Raw genomic sequence first — 14,988 nt, 5'->3', positions numbered from 1 at the left:
TGTTCAGTATCTCCCTGGACATCCCCATTGATGGTGAGCTGGGTGGATTTTTCATCAATCCTAACTTTCTGTAGGAATCTGCCTTCATCATCACTCAGAGCCCTGAGACTCTGGAAGATGGAACAACAATTATAATGGTAACACTCATGGTTTGCCCATAATGTTTATCATAGCAGCTAACATTTATTGAGAACTTATGTGCCAGGCACTGTTCTTGGTGGTTTACTTATTTGATCCTCATATTGACCCTCTGAGGTGATACCATTATTATCCTCATTTTATAGACAAGACATTTGAGGACCAGAGAGGTAAAATAACTCACCTAAAGTCACAAAGCTAGTAAAGTGCAGAGCTGGGATCAGAACTCAGATGGTATAGCTCCAGAACCCACATCCTAACTACCATATCTGCTACCCTGTGGAAATGAATGAATGGTGTGTCTTAATGCACCAGGTCCAATCATAGCCCTTTTCCATACAGCAGCTCACCTACCACTGGCGAGAGTCCCAGAACATAGACAAGCGAATACCCCCATTTTACAGAAGATCAACATGGGAGATAAGTTACACACCACATCCCTCACATGGTACAGGCTCCATGTACCATAACTGGACCAGGACCGCACCGAGGACACTGCTTCCTACATAAGGATGTTGTGACTCAGAAAATGCTTATTTTTCTCTATGCCGAAATTCAATTTCTACCAATTCATTTTGGACCTATCAGTACATACCTAGAATGCCCAAAAGGCCTCTTGACTTTTTCCCCACTCTGGACCTCAGTTTCCTCAACTATAAAACACAAAGATCCTCTCTTACCCTGGCATAGCATCCTATTTTTAGCTGAGGTCTAGGGAAGAGGAGGAGGGAAGAGCGGGAGCGAGAGGAGGAAGAGGATAGAGGGAAGAGTGGGAGCGAGAGGAGGAAGAGGATAGAGGGAAGAGCGGGAGCGAGAGGAGGAAGAGGATGGAGGTCATCATGTCCTAGGGGAGTCACTCAGCAGCAGGATCCTGTATTTTAGGAATGGGCCAAATGAGGAGAACCTAGAAAGAGTAGTAAAGGCTATTTTTTCTGTAGGAATCTGCCTTCATCATCACTCAGAGAAAGCTACCAGTCTCCTAGTGATGCCCTCAAGACTCTGTTTTCTGTTTCTACTTTAGCGGGTAAAAGACATGCTGTAGAACATCCCCCTTCTTAGATATTCTAATAGTAACCTGGCCTAGCTTCATTTTCAGGCAGTGGAAGGAGCTGGTGCAGACATACGTATCTTAAAATCCCTCAAATGGCCTGGGCGCCATGGCTCATGCCTATAATCCCAGCACTTTGGAAGGCCAAGGCAGGCTGATTGCCTGAGGCCAGGAGTTTGAAACCAGCCTGACCAACATGGTGAAACCCCGTTTCTACTAAAAATACAAAAATTAGCTGGGCATCTTGGCATCCACCTGTAAGCTCAGCTACTAGGGAGACTGAAGCAGGAGAATCACTTGAACCCAGGAGGCGGAGGTTGCAGTGAGCCAAGATCGCACCATTGCACTTCAGCCTGGGTGACAAGAGCGAAACTCCATCTCAAACAAAACACCACAAAACAAAAAAAGTCTCAAATGAGCGATTCTAACACTCTCCTCCCACCCTCACCCCACCCCACCCTGTGCTCCCTCTCTCCAAGGCTCCTTCCACCAGCTGCCCTAAGATTAATTGTCCAAAAGAACACCAGGTGGGGACCCAGTGGGCGTGTCCCATTGACAAGCCACTTTGCAAGAGCTGAAGCTTGAAAGTCCACCTGGAGAGCAGGTGGGGCCAGCTGCTCTCAGGACAAACTGCTGTACCTGCTGGGTGGGCTCCCCAGTGCCACAGCCCTGGACAGCAGTGAAGAATCAGCCCTTTGTGAGTTGACTTGTGGTTTAGGCTTCTTCCACCACAGCTCAAGCCAGCACCACGGGCCATGCAGTCTACACTGCTGGGGCACCCCGTGTGCACAGGGCACATGGCATGAGGCCCCTCAGCTTAGGGTAAACTAAAGGCAAAATAAGAGGAGGCTGCCCCCTACTTGGTGACCATTGGGGGAACCTGTGCATTCTCTCCCAAAAAGGAAAAATGAGGAGGTGAGACACTAGGGCCCCCTGCCACTCACCACTAATGCTAAGGAAGGAGCAGGCTTACCTGACTGTGAGGCAGGCTGAGTGGCTCGGCCCTCCGGGGGCCTGCCTGACCAGCTGGGGTGTTCCATCTACCCATGCACCTGTAGGATGAGCATTGAAAGGTCAGGGCCTGGCCCACCTGCTGCACACAGAATGGGAGCTTCATCCCTCATGCTTCCAACAAATGGGCTAGACAGGGTGAGGCAGAAACCATGGGAAAACAGCACAGCTTGGTGGCCCCCAGCTCCTCCTCGGGCAGGTTGTCTCAAAGTATAAACTTGGAAGGTGGGGGGTGAGGAAGCCAGACTCTCGCCATGGAGCTCTGAATGCCACCCTCATCAGCAGCACGGCTGAGACTGAACCTCCATCTGCTGGCTTCTGTGTCTGCTGTTCAGTTGGCCTCAACTCAGAGGGACTCGTAGGGTATAAGCAGAACCATGGCTTCTGTGATAACTTTAGGAAGAGCAGCCTGGCCCAAATGTGCCTGCCCATCCCAGACTCAGCACTCTCTGCAGAGGGAGCCCAGGCTTAGGACACACACCCTCTTCCTATACCATCGAAGGAAGGGATCTGCTACAAAGGACAGGTCACCCACCCTGACAGGAAAGGGTCCTAGTGCAGTCTGACCACTTCTCCTCTCAGGGCCTTAACTTGTTTATCTGTAAAACAAGGAGGAGATAACAGCAAAGACACGGAATCAACCCAGGTGCCCATCAATGGTGAATTGGATAAAGAAAATGTGATACATATACCCCATGGCATAGTATGCATCTGTAAAAAGGAATGAAATCATGTCCTTTGCAGCAATATGGATACAGCTGGAGGCCATTATTCCAAAAGGATCAATACAGGAGCAGAAAACTAAGTACCACATATTCTCACTTATAAGTGGGAGCTAAACATTGGGTACACATGGACATAAAAATAGGAACAATAGACACTGGAGGATACAAGGGGTGACAGGGAGGGAGGAGGGCAAAGGCTGAAAAAAATCTATCAGAGTGACGGATTCACTCGTACTCTAAACTTCAGCCTCACACAATATACCTTTGCAACAAATCTGCACATGTACCACCTGATTCTAAAATAAAAATTGAAAGTGGAAAAAAAAAGTGGGGAGGAGGTGAGAATACCTGGTTAAATGAGACCATTTGCAAACCCTAATGTGAAGAATGTTGACCACTGTCAGAGGGAATCAGGTCTGCGAGTTCTGGGCCTGGCCGGGCCTTCCTTGGACCCTCTGTCCTGGGAACCCCGCAAGGCTTGCAAGTGTATATCATCATCCTTTCTAGATCTGTGGCCCCAGGCATTGCTGGACCCATAGTGGGTGCTCACTCTGAGCTGCTGAGGGGAGGACTCAGTTCCATTTATGAAATTGGCAGATCTCAATGTGGACTCTCTCCTCTCCCACCTGCCAGTTGCTATGCAGGCAAGGCTTGTTAAGACCTTCAGAACTCTGCAAGGGGAAAAGTACAGACACTACGTTGCATACGTGAGGCTGGAGACATTCGTTTCCCATTTAGAAAAGCCGATGTTGAGCACTCCCATTGGGAGGAAAGAGGAGCCAGCTAGAGCTCTCTCCCAACTAAAACCGCTGCCAACCAGAGAAGAGAGTTCCCTGAGGACCAAGAGAGAGTTCACGGGGCTCAGGTGAGCTCCTGGGCATTGCTGCTCGGCCAGGCCAGGAAATAGAACGAGGCAGGTGGGGGGCTCCAGCTCTCAGAATCTGCAATTGTCTCTTGCCTCCCTCACAGATGCAGCAGGCAGAGATAAATGAACAGCAATCAACAATGAAACTTGCACTTTCTAATGAACTTGGTGAAGTGCACCTTCTATTTTTAACTGGCCCAATTTCTCAGTCACATCACATGACTCCTATTGTCTTGTCTGAGAATTATGAACAAGAAAGAGAGAGAGAAATTGGGCCATATTTTCTAGTGCAGTAAGGTGATGAACTCTCTAGTCGCATGTATATTTCCTCTTTCATTTGTAATTTGCTAAGTAACCTTAGAGAAAAAAATGCGCCTTTTTACAACTTTGGTGCTCTATTTAAGGAAACTAAGAGCCATAAAATGACCTTATTGAGGTCACATGTAAAGTTCTGAGCTAAATAAGAAATTGCTTTGGAAAATATGTCAATGTTCTGGGTTCATTTAACTTCAGGCGTTACAGAAACGATTTTGGTGTGGAGGTTGGGTGGGTTAATCCTAATTGTTTCCAGTTCATGTAAAATTTCGTCTTATATTGGGCAGCACTCTAGGAAGGTTCTTTCTTTCTTTTTTTTTTTTTCTTTTTAGACAGGGTCTTACTCTGTCACCCAGGCTGGAGTGCAATGGCGCAATCTCGGCTCACTGCAACCTCCACCTCTGGGTTCTCCTGCCTCAGCCTCCCAAGTAGCTGGGACTATAGGTGTGTGCCACCATGCCTGGCTAATTTTTGTATTTTTAGTAGAGATGGGGTTTCACCGTGTTGGCCAGGCTGGTCTCGAACTCCTGACCTCAGGTGATCCACCTGCCTCTACCTCCCAAGTGCTGGGATTACAGGTGTGAGCCGCCACACCCAGCGATAGTGGGAAGGTTCTTTAGGTAACCTGGGAATGAAACATTGCTCCGTTTTTTTCTACCCATGTTACCTGGCTTGGGCAATTTTCTCAACCTGTGTATGTTTCATTTTCCCCCTCCTATCTTTCCCTCAGTCTCTACGTGTGACATTTCTCAAGGCAATTGTCAATTTCTTAAAGACAGTATATAACTCATAGCTCACCTTCCCTGAGATAAGGGGAGGAGATTGTTGTTTCTTACCTGTTATATGTGAAAGCCAAGGCGGTTCCTTAAAATTCATCAGTTTGGACAAATCAGCTTCACCGCCCTCAACTCTGAATTATCCAAGTTCAGTACATCCTAGAAATGTGAAATCTGAATAACCTTGTTAGGAATTTTGGCGTGTGTTAGGAAACGATCACTTTGGCACATTAAACAGTCCCTCATTCTGGATCCACTATGTTTAAACCCACTTCCCAAACTGTGTGATGAGGTACCCTGAGGCCCACGGCAAACTCACAAGAGCACTGAAGAGTTGTTTTTTTTCATTTTGTTTTTTTTGAGACAGAGTTTTGCCCTTGTTGCCCAGACTGGAGTGCAGTGGTGCGATCTCAGCCCACTGCAGCCTCCACCTCCCAGGTTCAAGCGATTCTCCTGCCTCAGCCTCCCAAGTAGCTGGGATTACAGGCATGGACCACCATGCCCAACTAATCTTGTGTTTTTAGTAGAGATGGGGTTCACCATGTTGCTCAGGCTGGTCTTGAGCTCCTGACCTCAGGGGATCCACTCACCTCAGACTCCCAAAGTGCTGGGATTACAGGCGTGAGCCACCACACCCAACCTGAAGAGTATTTTAAATGTAGAAGCCATACCCAACACCCACAGGCCAACATACAGCTGTGAGCTCCAGGCTGCTCACCATTTCAGCATCAGATTGGGCTGCATCCCTTTCAAGGACATCATATCCTCGCAAAAGTTGAGTTTGAGGTGGTTGCTGGGATAACAGGCATGTGCAGTGTGAAAACCAATGCGGAACGGGAGGTGAAGGTGGTAGTGGCCCATCAGATTCCAAGATCTCAGAAGGTGCATAGCGCCCAGCTGGCTCACACATCCTGTGACTTGTAGTTATTTGCGAAAGAAATAAAAACAGTACTTTTTCTTTCCATGTATGGGTATTATTATTTCAAATAGCTACTAGTTAATTAGGAGATACTTGTCTTTTTTATATAACCACTTAAACAGAACTGTTATGTATCTTTTTGGCCTAGGAGCACCATGATCCAAAAAGTCTGGGAAACCTGGGGCTTAAGCCTACAACCCTAGGAGGTAGTCTTTCAGCCTCTTACATACTAGAACACAAGGTTAAGGATTTTGAATACTGTTTTAGGTTATATTTTCCCAAAAAGGTCTCAGCAATACTTCTGGTTCCATGTGGTTTTCTAGAACCTTGCCACACCTCTCATCAAAAGATTGAGTTTAGAGCTATTTAAACTCTATTGCCCTTGTAATCTGGATTCTGCCTCTGCCATTTCACTGGCATCAAGGATGCTCAGTCAACCATGACTGCTCGCCTCTATAGGCCCATCACCTTTCCCAAGCCTTACTCTCTTTGAGACATCTACGGCACCTGGCACTGTAGCCACCCTCTCTGAATCTCTTCCCCTCTGCTCTGGGCCTGCATGCTCTTGCTTCTGTCTACCCAAACCTGGCTGTTCTTTGCCTATCGCTTTGAGTGGCTTCTCTGCTTAGCTCCTAAACGTAGTGATTTCTGACAGTTCAGTCCAAATACATCCTGCTCATCTCTCTCCCCAAAACTGAGCTTCCATCCCTGACTTGCCTCGAGCTGATAATGGGTGGCTCTCCCAAAGACTCACACTTGAAATCCCCAGGCACCTTTTGCTCCTCTTTCTCCTTTGCCCCAATCACAATCCAGTCACTAACCCTAATGAACCTTCCTTGAAAGTGTCTCTTGAATTCATCCATTCCTCTTTAATTTTTTTCTGTTCCTCTAAAGCAGTCCCCTCTTATCTTCAGACTTGACTATGAGAAGCCAACATTGAAGGTATTCATATATTTGTTAAATAATGATGCTAACCCCTTGGTAGTCTCCTGGACCTCAGTTTCTCTCCCTCTAATTACTGCTGCCACCAAAGTGATCTTTCTAAAATACCACTTTAACCATGTCATACGACTACTTAGAATAGTGTGATGGTTAATATTCAGTGTCAACTTGATTGGATTGAAGGATGAAAAGTATTGATCCTGGGTGTGTCTGCGAGGGTGTTGCCAAAGGAGATGAACATTTGAATCACTGGACTGGGAGAGGCGGTCACACCCTTGATCTGGGTGGGCACCATCTAATCAGCTGCCAGTGCAGCTAGAATAAAGCAGGCAGAAAAAGATGGAAAGAGCAGACTCGCTGAGTCTTCCGGCCTTCATCTTTCCCCTGTGCTGGATGCTTCCTGCCCTCGAACGTCAGACTCCAAGTTCTTCAGCTTTTGGACTCTTGGATTTTACACCAGTGGTTTTCCAGGGGCTCTTGGGCCTTCGCCACAGACTGAAGGTTGCACTGTTGGCTTCCCTACTTTTGAGGTTTTGGGACTCAGGCTGGCTTCCTTGCTCCTCAGCTTCCAGATGGCCTATTGTGGGACTTCACCTTGTGATCATGTGAGTCAACACTCTTTAATAAACTCCCCTTCATATATACTCTAGAGAACCCTAATACAGATGTCCCTAATATAATGACCCTCTAGAGAACCCTAATACAAATAGTAATATTCAGAAAGCAATAGTAATATACAAAAAGCAACAAGAAAACAACACATATTGATGATTCTTTGGTTTGGGAATTTAGCATAAGGGTGTCATACGCTCTACATAATAATGTTTCGAGTTTTTGCCTTACTCATGCATTACTTTTATAATCAGAGAAAATTTTTTTAAAAGGTATTATCTTAAAAAAAAAAAAAAAGATTGAGTTTAATTTCCCTCCCCTTGGAACATAAGGCAAGTTTAGTAACTTGCTTCTAATGAATGCTATCTAATACCAGTGTGCAGAAGTGACACTGTGTGACTTTCAAGAATAGACTGAAAAAGTGCTCCAACTTTATCTTCTCTCTTGGGACGCTCACCCTTGGAACCCAGTCACCATGCTGTGAGGAAGCCCAAGCAACTCACATGGAGAGTCCACAGGCTGAAGTCCACGTGGAGAGGAACTGAGACCCCCAGCCAACAGCCAGCATTCACCACCAGGCATGTGACACAGCAAGCCTTCAGTGATCTCAGCCCTCAACCTTTTAGTTTCATAGGTAAGGCCTCAGATATCATGGAGCAAAACTAAGGCATCCCCCATGTGCCCTGAACAAGAGGTGGGGGCAGTGCAGACAGTGGAAGGAGTACGGATATAGAAAGATCTGGGTTCAAATCCTGTATCTGCCTCATATTAGTTTTGGTACCTTACATGAGTCACTTACTTCTAAACCTCGGTTTCCTTATCTCTTATGAACTGAGATGTTGCAGAGCTCAGAGCAAGGTCCCCAGCATAAGGTCTGAGACATAGTAGATGCTTAATAAAGTATAAGTGAGCTCATCTGACAGCCCATCCAATCTTCAGACAATTTAATTGTTAGAAACGCTTTCTTCTATGTGGATGAACTGAATTCTGCCTGCCTGGAATGCCCACCACAGACTCAGTCTTTCCCTGGCAAGGAGGGACAGGGGCAGGACCACGCCTCCTCCCTCAGCAGCCTTCGGACACCACTCCTTCCTGCCTCCACCCTCTGCCTGGTCCCTTTCCTACTCCCCACCAGGAGCCTTCTGAAGATGCAGAGGGCCTGTGTGTTGCTGGTGAGCCAGGACACATTGAAAGCCTTGTTTGCATGGTAACTCCTCTTTGAGTCAGTTCAGCTGCTTCCGTCAATACAGCCCTCAGATAAGATGCTGTAACTCAGAATGTCTGGCTCAAACTGCTACAACTGAATCATACGTCCTGCGTTAAAGTCCACCCCCTTCTCTCCCATGCCTGGCCTCGCCACTGCACAAACAGAAGCCGAAGGGAAAGGTCCAATTATTCCATGGAGATTTAGCTACTGTATTGACAAAACTCAGCGTTAATTCCCAGAAAGCATTCAAGCCTCGAGGTGGGGGTGGGGGCGGAGGGAGGCAGGGAGAGAGGAAGAGCTGGCTGTGTAACTGGGTGAGAGTCATAGCCGCTTTTCAGCTGAGTCTGACCTAGTTTAATGAAATCAGGTCATCTGTGAGCTCTTCATTACCCTCAGACTAAACAGGACCCAACAGAGCAGCCAATGTCCCTGGCCTTTCAGAATCCTGCTCATTCGTATTATGACATTTTGATGTTGGGTCTTAATGCATGTTGACTTAGTGGCCTGCCCCCTCCAAAGGTAGTAAACAGCCTGGGTAAAGGCTGGGATGTAAACAAGAGGGCTGATTTAAAAACCACACACACAAAGGCAGTGTAAATACCCCAGGTCCCTAGCCTGCATCCTCCGGGAAAGCAGCAGACAAAAGGCCTGGAGTGTCTGCGACCATTACGGCTGATGGATGGATGGAACTCACCTATTATCCTCCTGCCTTCTCACATGGAACTCGCAGCTTCAGCAGATCTTCAGGGCAGGGGGCGGGATTGGAAGGAAATGAAATTGTCAATTTAGGGACAGTATGGAGGATTCAAGGGCAAATTGCTCCCCAGCAACCATTGTAGAGGACAGGGACAGTTAACCCCCTTGAGACTGTCCTATGGGCTGGTGACGGCTTTATTTGATCTGCTGCCCAATCTGCATTGTCCTGAAACCAAAGCCTGTGGTCAGGGAGGCTGAAAATGATCCTTCTTCTCTCGGTGGATGCTCATTAATTGAACGAATTTTACAGAAGTAGATGATATCTGTGGGTTCCCTGCTCCTATCAGACAACCAGACTATCAGGCCCAGAAAGGGCAGGGTACTGTATCAGTGCTAAACACCACGTAGGTGCTTCAGTACATAGGTGTTTCAGGGACTGTGTATTTGGCATGTGCTGGTGGTAGTAGTGGTATTTTTAACTCAACATAAATTTACCAATGGGCCTAGGCTGGTGAGGGCTGACAATCAGGGGAGGCAGGAGGGAATTCCTGTATACACTGACTGCTCTTTGCAGTCCCTAGACAGGTGTGGGGTCTAGAGTCTCACAATATGATGAATTTGGTCTGGGTTTGGCTAATGGTGTGTTGGCTTCTGCCTCTCCAGCGATGGCAAAAGGTCAAAAAATCCCCTCACCTTCCCTCCTCAAAAAAACCTCGTTCCTTGCCAGTTACCTAATTTAAGTACCCTGTTCAGAGATATGTGAGGACTGCACAAATGTGGACTGGGAGGAATAAAACATTAATCGTGGGTGACTGCAGGCAAGAGGTGTCCCTTCTACAGGTTTTAGTTTTTCCGTGTGTAAGATAAGGAGGTTTAATCACATAATCTCTAAGGGCTTTCTAGGAAGGGCATTCTAATTTTAAGACATCTTGAAGCGAATCTCTGCCTCCCCCACCCCAGGTAACCAGGCTCTTTTCAGAGCAGATGTGCCCTGAACAAGCCATTTCTCTGGGCCTCGGAGGGATCCACTGCTGACCTTGACTTCCTTAATCCCAGGCTCCGACACTCATCTGCTCACTCTCAACCCCCTCATCTGATATCAGCATTTGGCCTACATCTATTGTTTCCTTTAATGATTAGTAAACATGGTTGAACAGAGCAGAAAACCAGTTTCCTTCCCAAGGGCAAGGGACTACAAGCTGGTCTATTCTGTCCCTCTCCAGACCCAAGGGAATGAAAGGTATTGAGCCTGTGTCTGCGTCTGGCCTGAGATCCAGACTTTGACTCTCCGTGGAGGGAAGCAGGATCCCGACAGCAGAATGACAGCTAAGACTCTGCTTTAGCCTGTCTCTATTGTCTAATCAGGAAAATGGCAGGATCTAGTTTCCCACCAAACTAGATCCTTTGATAATCCCACCAAATTATCAATTTGGCATTGATAATATGTATTGAGTGACAGTGTCTGCAGTAAGACAATTGATTTGAAAGACAGTTTAAGAATTGACTAGTATTCATAATCCCAGCACTTTGGGAGGCTGAGGTGGGCAGATCACTTGAGCTCAGGAGTTCAAGACTAGCCTGGGCAACATGGCAAAACCCTCATCTCTATGAAAAATACAAAAATTAGCCGGGCATGGTGGCATGTACCTGTAGTCCCAACTACTCAGGAGGCTGAGGTAGGAGGATCGCTTGAGCCCAGGAGGCAGAGGTTGCAGTGAGCAGAGATCATGCCACTACACTCCAGCCTTGGTTACAGAGCCAGACCCTATCTCAGAAAAGTAAATAAATAAAATAAAGTAAAATAATAAAAAAAAGAATTGACCAGGATTCAAGTGCTTAGAATTACAGAATGGTAATTATCTCCACATGCATCCTAATTTATAGGAATGCCAGAGAGCTTGATGGCTTCTAAGTTTCAGCCGGTCAAAGTTGAGAGCCTAAAAGAACATCTCTAATCAGAGTACCGGAAAAGCACAATGCCAAAAGAAAACTTACAGAAGTTTGGTCAAGTGGTTCCCAAACATTTAGTCACAAAACCTTTTTTAGTAACAAAAGTCTACATGAAAACCAAATACATAAAACGGGACCAAGTGGAACTGTTCAGGTGAAACCAAGCAAGGACCCAGAGCCCTACCTCCCTTTCCCTCATTCCACCCCCTCCCCGAGCCCCTGAGGCCCTCGGCACCCCATGGAACTTCAAGAGTTTGAAGAGCAGTGACCTATTCCCACCTCCTCAATTTGTAGATGAAGAAACCAACTTCTAGAAAGATGAAACAACTTGACAGATTCCGTGTGAGTCAGAGCCAGAGAGGCACTGGATTTTCATCTTAGCCCCAAGTGATGCTAGCTCACCATCACATAAGTGCCTGCTTTTCTTTTGTCTTTTTTTTTTTTTTTTTGAGATGGAGTCTTGCTCTGTCACCAGGCTGGAGTGCGGTGGTGCGATCTTGGCTCACTGCAACCTCTGCCTCCCCAGTTCAAGCAATTCCCCTGCCTCAGCCTCCCAAGTAGCTGGGACTACAGGCGCGCACCACCATGCCCAGCTAATTTTTTGTACTTTAGTAGAGACAGGGTTTCACCATGTTGGCCAGGAAGGTCTCGATCTCCTGACCTCGTGATCCACTCACCTCGGCCTCCCAAAGTGCTGGGATTACAGGTATGAGCCACCGCACCTGGCCAAGTGCCTGCTTTTCATTGATGCCCTAACCAATCTGCATTGCTTCCTTCCATTCAGAAGCTAATTTAAAAAGTGTCCTTTATTAGAATTGAAATGAAGTTTCAGCTACGATAAGACGGAAAGGCACAACATTGGGGGTGGAAAAAAGCTGACCTGGAATTAGGAGGACGTGCTATTACTTTAATTCATTTTCTTTTCTGGAAACTGTCATCCTCATCTGTCAGCTCCAGGGTGGTGTTGCGAAGTGGAAGACACCAACATCAGTAACTTCAAAATTTATGTAAATTTTAAATCTAAACGTCATAAATTAAATCCCCAAAGTCATCTCCTCTGTATTCTCTCATAAATTCCTATGAATTACACAACACAGCTAAAATAGAAAACTCAATAGAAGGACCAGAAAATAAGGAATCTTCAAACATCCTTTTTTTAAACAACAAAGAGTTGGAACATGGGAAAGAAAAGATGAAACATCAGGATCAATCCAGAATATCTAATGTCTGACTAATGCTAATTACAGAAAGATAAAACAGAGGGGAGAAATTATCAAAGACATAATCATTTTTTAAAAAAAAAAATTTCTAGAAGGAAAGAACATCAGTTCCAGGATTGAAAGTATACAGAGAAAAAATGAGAAAACAGCCACAGTAAGTTATATCAGAGTAAAATTTCAATACATTGGGATAAGAAAAAAAATTTAAAGCCTCTATGGAAAAAAAATTCTCTTCCAAGGATTGGACCAAAATGGCATCAGACTTCTTAACAGCAACACAGAATGTTAGAAAACAAAGAAGCCACACCTTCAAAATTCTAAAAGTAATTTTAACATAGACCACTATACCCAACCAAACTAGCTAAATAATGTGAAGATAGAAGAAAGGAAATTTTACTTAGGCAAGAACTCACAAGTTTTATGTTCTGTGCACCACTTCTTAGGAAGCTGGAATAGGTTATACTCTACCAAAACAATAGATTAAACAATAAATAAGCAAGCAAGCAAGCAAGCTAGGAACAGATTGGCTGTCCTAGTATGTTCGGGCCGCGATAACAAAATGCCTTAGACTGGGGAAGTTATAAACAATAGAAATGTGTTGCTCACAGTTCTGGAGGCTGAGAAGTCCAAGATCAAGGCATCAACAGACTCAATGTGTTGTGAGGGCCCATTCCTCATAGATGGTGTCTTCTATGTATACTCACATGGTGAAAGGGACAAACTAGCTCCCCTGGACCTTTTATAAGGGCACTAATCCCATTCATCAGAGCTCTGCCCTCATGACCTAATCACCTGCTAAGGGCCCCACTTCGTAACCCCATTGCATTGGGAATTAGATTTCAACATACAAGTTATAGAGGGACACAAACATTCAGAACATAGCAACTGCCGGTGCAGAAAGGCTACAATCATCAGTTGTGTGGCCTAAACAAGATAGGGTAGGTCAGGCTGTAGCATACAACTACAGAGGCTGTCTTCTTGTTACATGTCAACTGTGGGTTGGCTATAGCTCTGCTCCTTGTCCTCTTTACCCCAGATCTGACTTGATGTAGCATTCTTTATCTGAAACACAACTGTCATGGCACAGAATTAAAGAGATCATGATAAACCATTCCCTGGTTCTAAAGTTCCTTCTCCAGAGTGATACACACTACTTACACTTCTACTTACTTTTCATTGGCCAAAGCAAATTACGTGACAAAGTCAGATATCAATGGGACACAGAAATATAATCCCCATGCAAGAAGGTGCCGTGAATACGTTTAACAAGCAGTCTACCACATCCCAGGATGACAGCTGCATATGAGGCTCAAAAAACAGTCATTCAGAACCGGAGCAGAAGATGGAGCGTGATGGGAGGGAGTTTTACAGTTAGGAAAATGCAGATTGTCTGTTTGTATAAGCACTGGCAAAAGAAAATGATTAACAAACCTTAATTTAAAAAAATATGTATGTACATAGTACTATTCAAGTCAAAAGAGAAAAAAAATGAAGAAATTATTAGCTCCAAAAGAAACAAAAACATTCTATTTAAAAAGGGAGGTACTCCATATACTACTTGGTTCTTCAGTGAACAATATTTTCATAGTAAAAATGTAAATACTATCAATTTAACTTCAAATTGTAAAGCAAGCATTATGGGGAGGATAGAAAGAGAGGAAGTGAGGGGAATAGCTATGAGAGATTGAACTCCTCGAGTCTACTCAAGTCATGTGATGGTTAAGTATTCTTTCCTGGATTCCGGTTCTGTAATATCCCACTTTGTATTCTGGTGCTCCATCAGGAATCTGTAATATAGCCAGGCACAGTGGGGCATGCCTATAATTCCAACACTTTAGGAGGCCAAGGTGGGAGGATTGCTTGAGATTAGGAGTTTGACAACAGCCTCGGCAACATAACAAAACCCCGTCTCTTCAAAAAATTTACAAAATAAAAAAATTAGCCCTTCATGGTGGCATGCACCTGTGGTCCCAGCTACCCCAGAGGCTGAGGCAGGAGGATCACTTGTGTCCAAGAAGTCAAGGCTGCAGTGAGCCATGATTGCACCACCACACTCCAGCCTGGGTGACAGAGCGAGACTCTGTCTCAAAAAACAAAAAGAATCAGTAACATGTGTTAATCCACCAGAAGTGCACCTGCAGTCAATATGCACAATGCCTGGCATTAACAAACCTAAAAATGCCAATAGAAGCATGTAGAAAATGGAAAAACCAACTTAAAGTGCCAAAATGTGTTGCCTTTAAGGAGGTGGGAAGGGATAGAGCAGGGGAGTAGAGTATGGATCATAAATAAATAATAAAATGTTTTTTCTTAAATGATTAATTCTCAAGGCATCCAGACATCATAAACAGAACCTGACATTATAACCACCCTGGCAGCAATGCTATTTTTCTCTGATGATTCGGAGGTGCTTTCAGGCCTGGCCATGACTGAGGTCGTCTTTCTGAACACCATTCCTTATGCTTTCCCAATTTGTTAGTCTTGTAGGTATTGATTTTATGTTAGCCCTTCTAAAACCCAAAGAACCTATGTCCTTTTTTGTCAATGCCCAACCCTTTCGGAGA

At 45.2% G+C, this 14,988-nt stretch overlaps 1 long non-coding RNA gene across 1 annotated transcript in view; it reads right to left on the bottom strand.

The window, feature by feature from the left end:
• Nucleotides 1–9,503, bottom strand: part of LOC112605372 — a 36,287-nt gene extending 26,784 nt beyond the window's left edge. The window contains exon 1 of the long non-coding RNA XR_003115398.1: nt 9,253–9,503. This is a non-coding gene — a long non-coding RNA (uncharacterized LOC112605372). The remainder of the gene's footprint in view (nt 1–9,252) is intronic.
• Nucleotides 9,504–14,988: the final 5,485 nt, after the last annotated feature.

This window comes from Theropithecus gelada, chromosome 13 (assembly GCF_003255815.1).
Source record: "Theropithecus gelada isolate Dixy chromosome 13, Tgel_1.0, whole genome shotgun sequence".
Classification (NCBI taxonomy): Eukaryota; Metazoa; Chordata; class Mammalia; order Primates; family Cercopithecidae; genus Theropithecus; species Theropithecus gelada.
The sequence above is the reverse complement of the archived record's forward strand: the minus strand, read 5'-3'. Positions and strand labels throughout refer to the sequence as shown.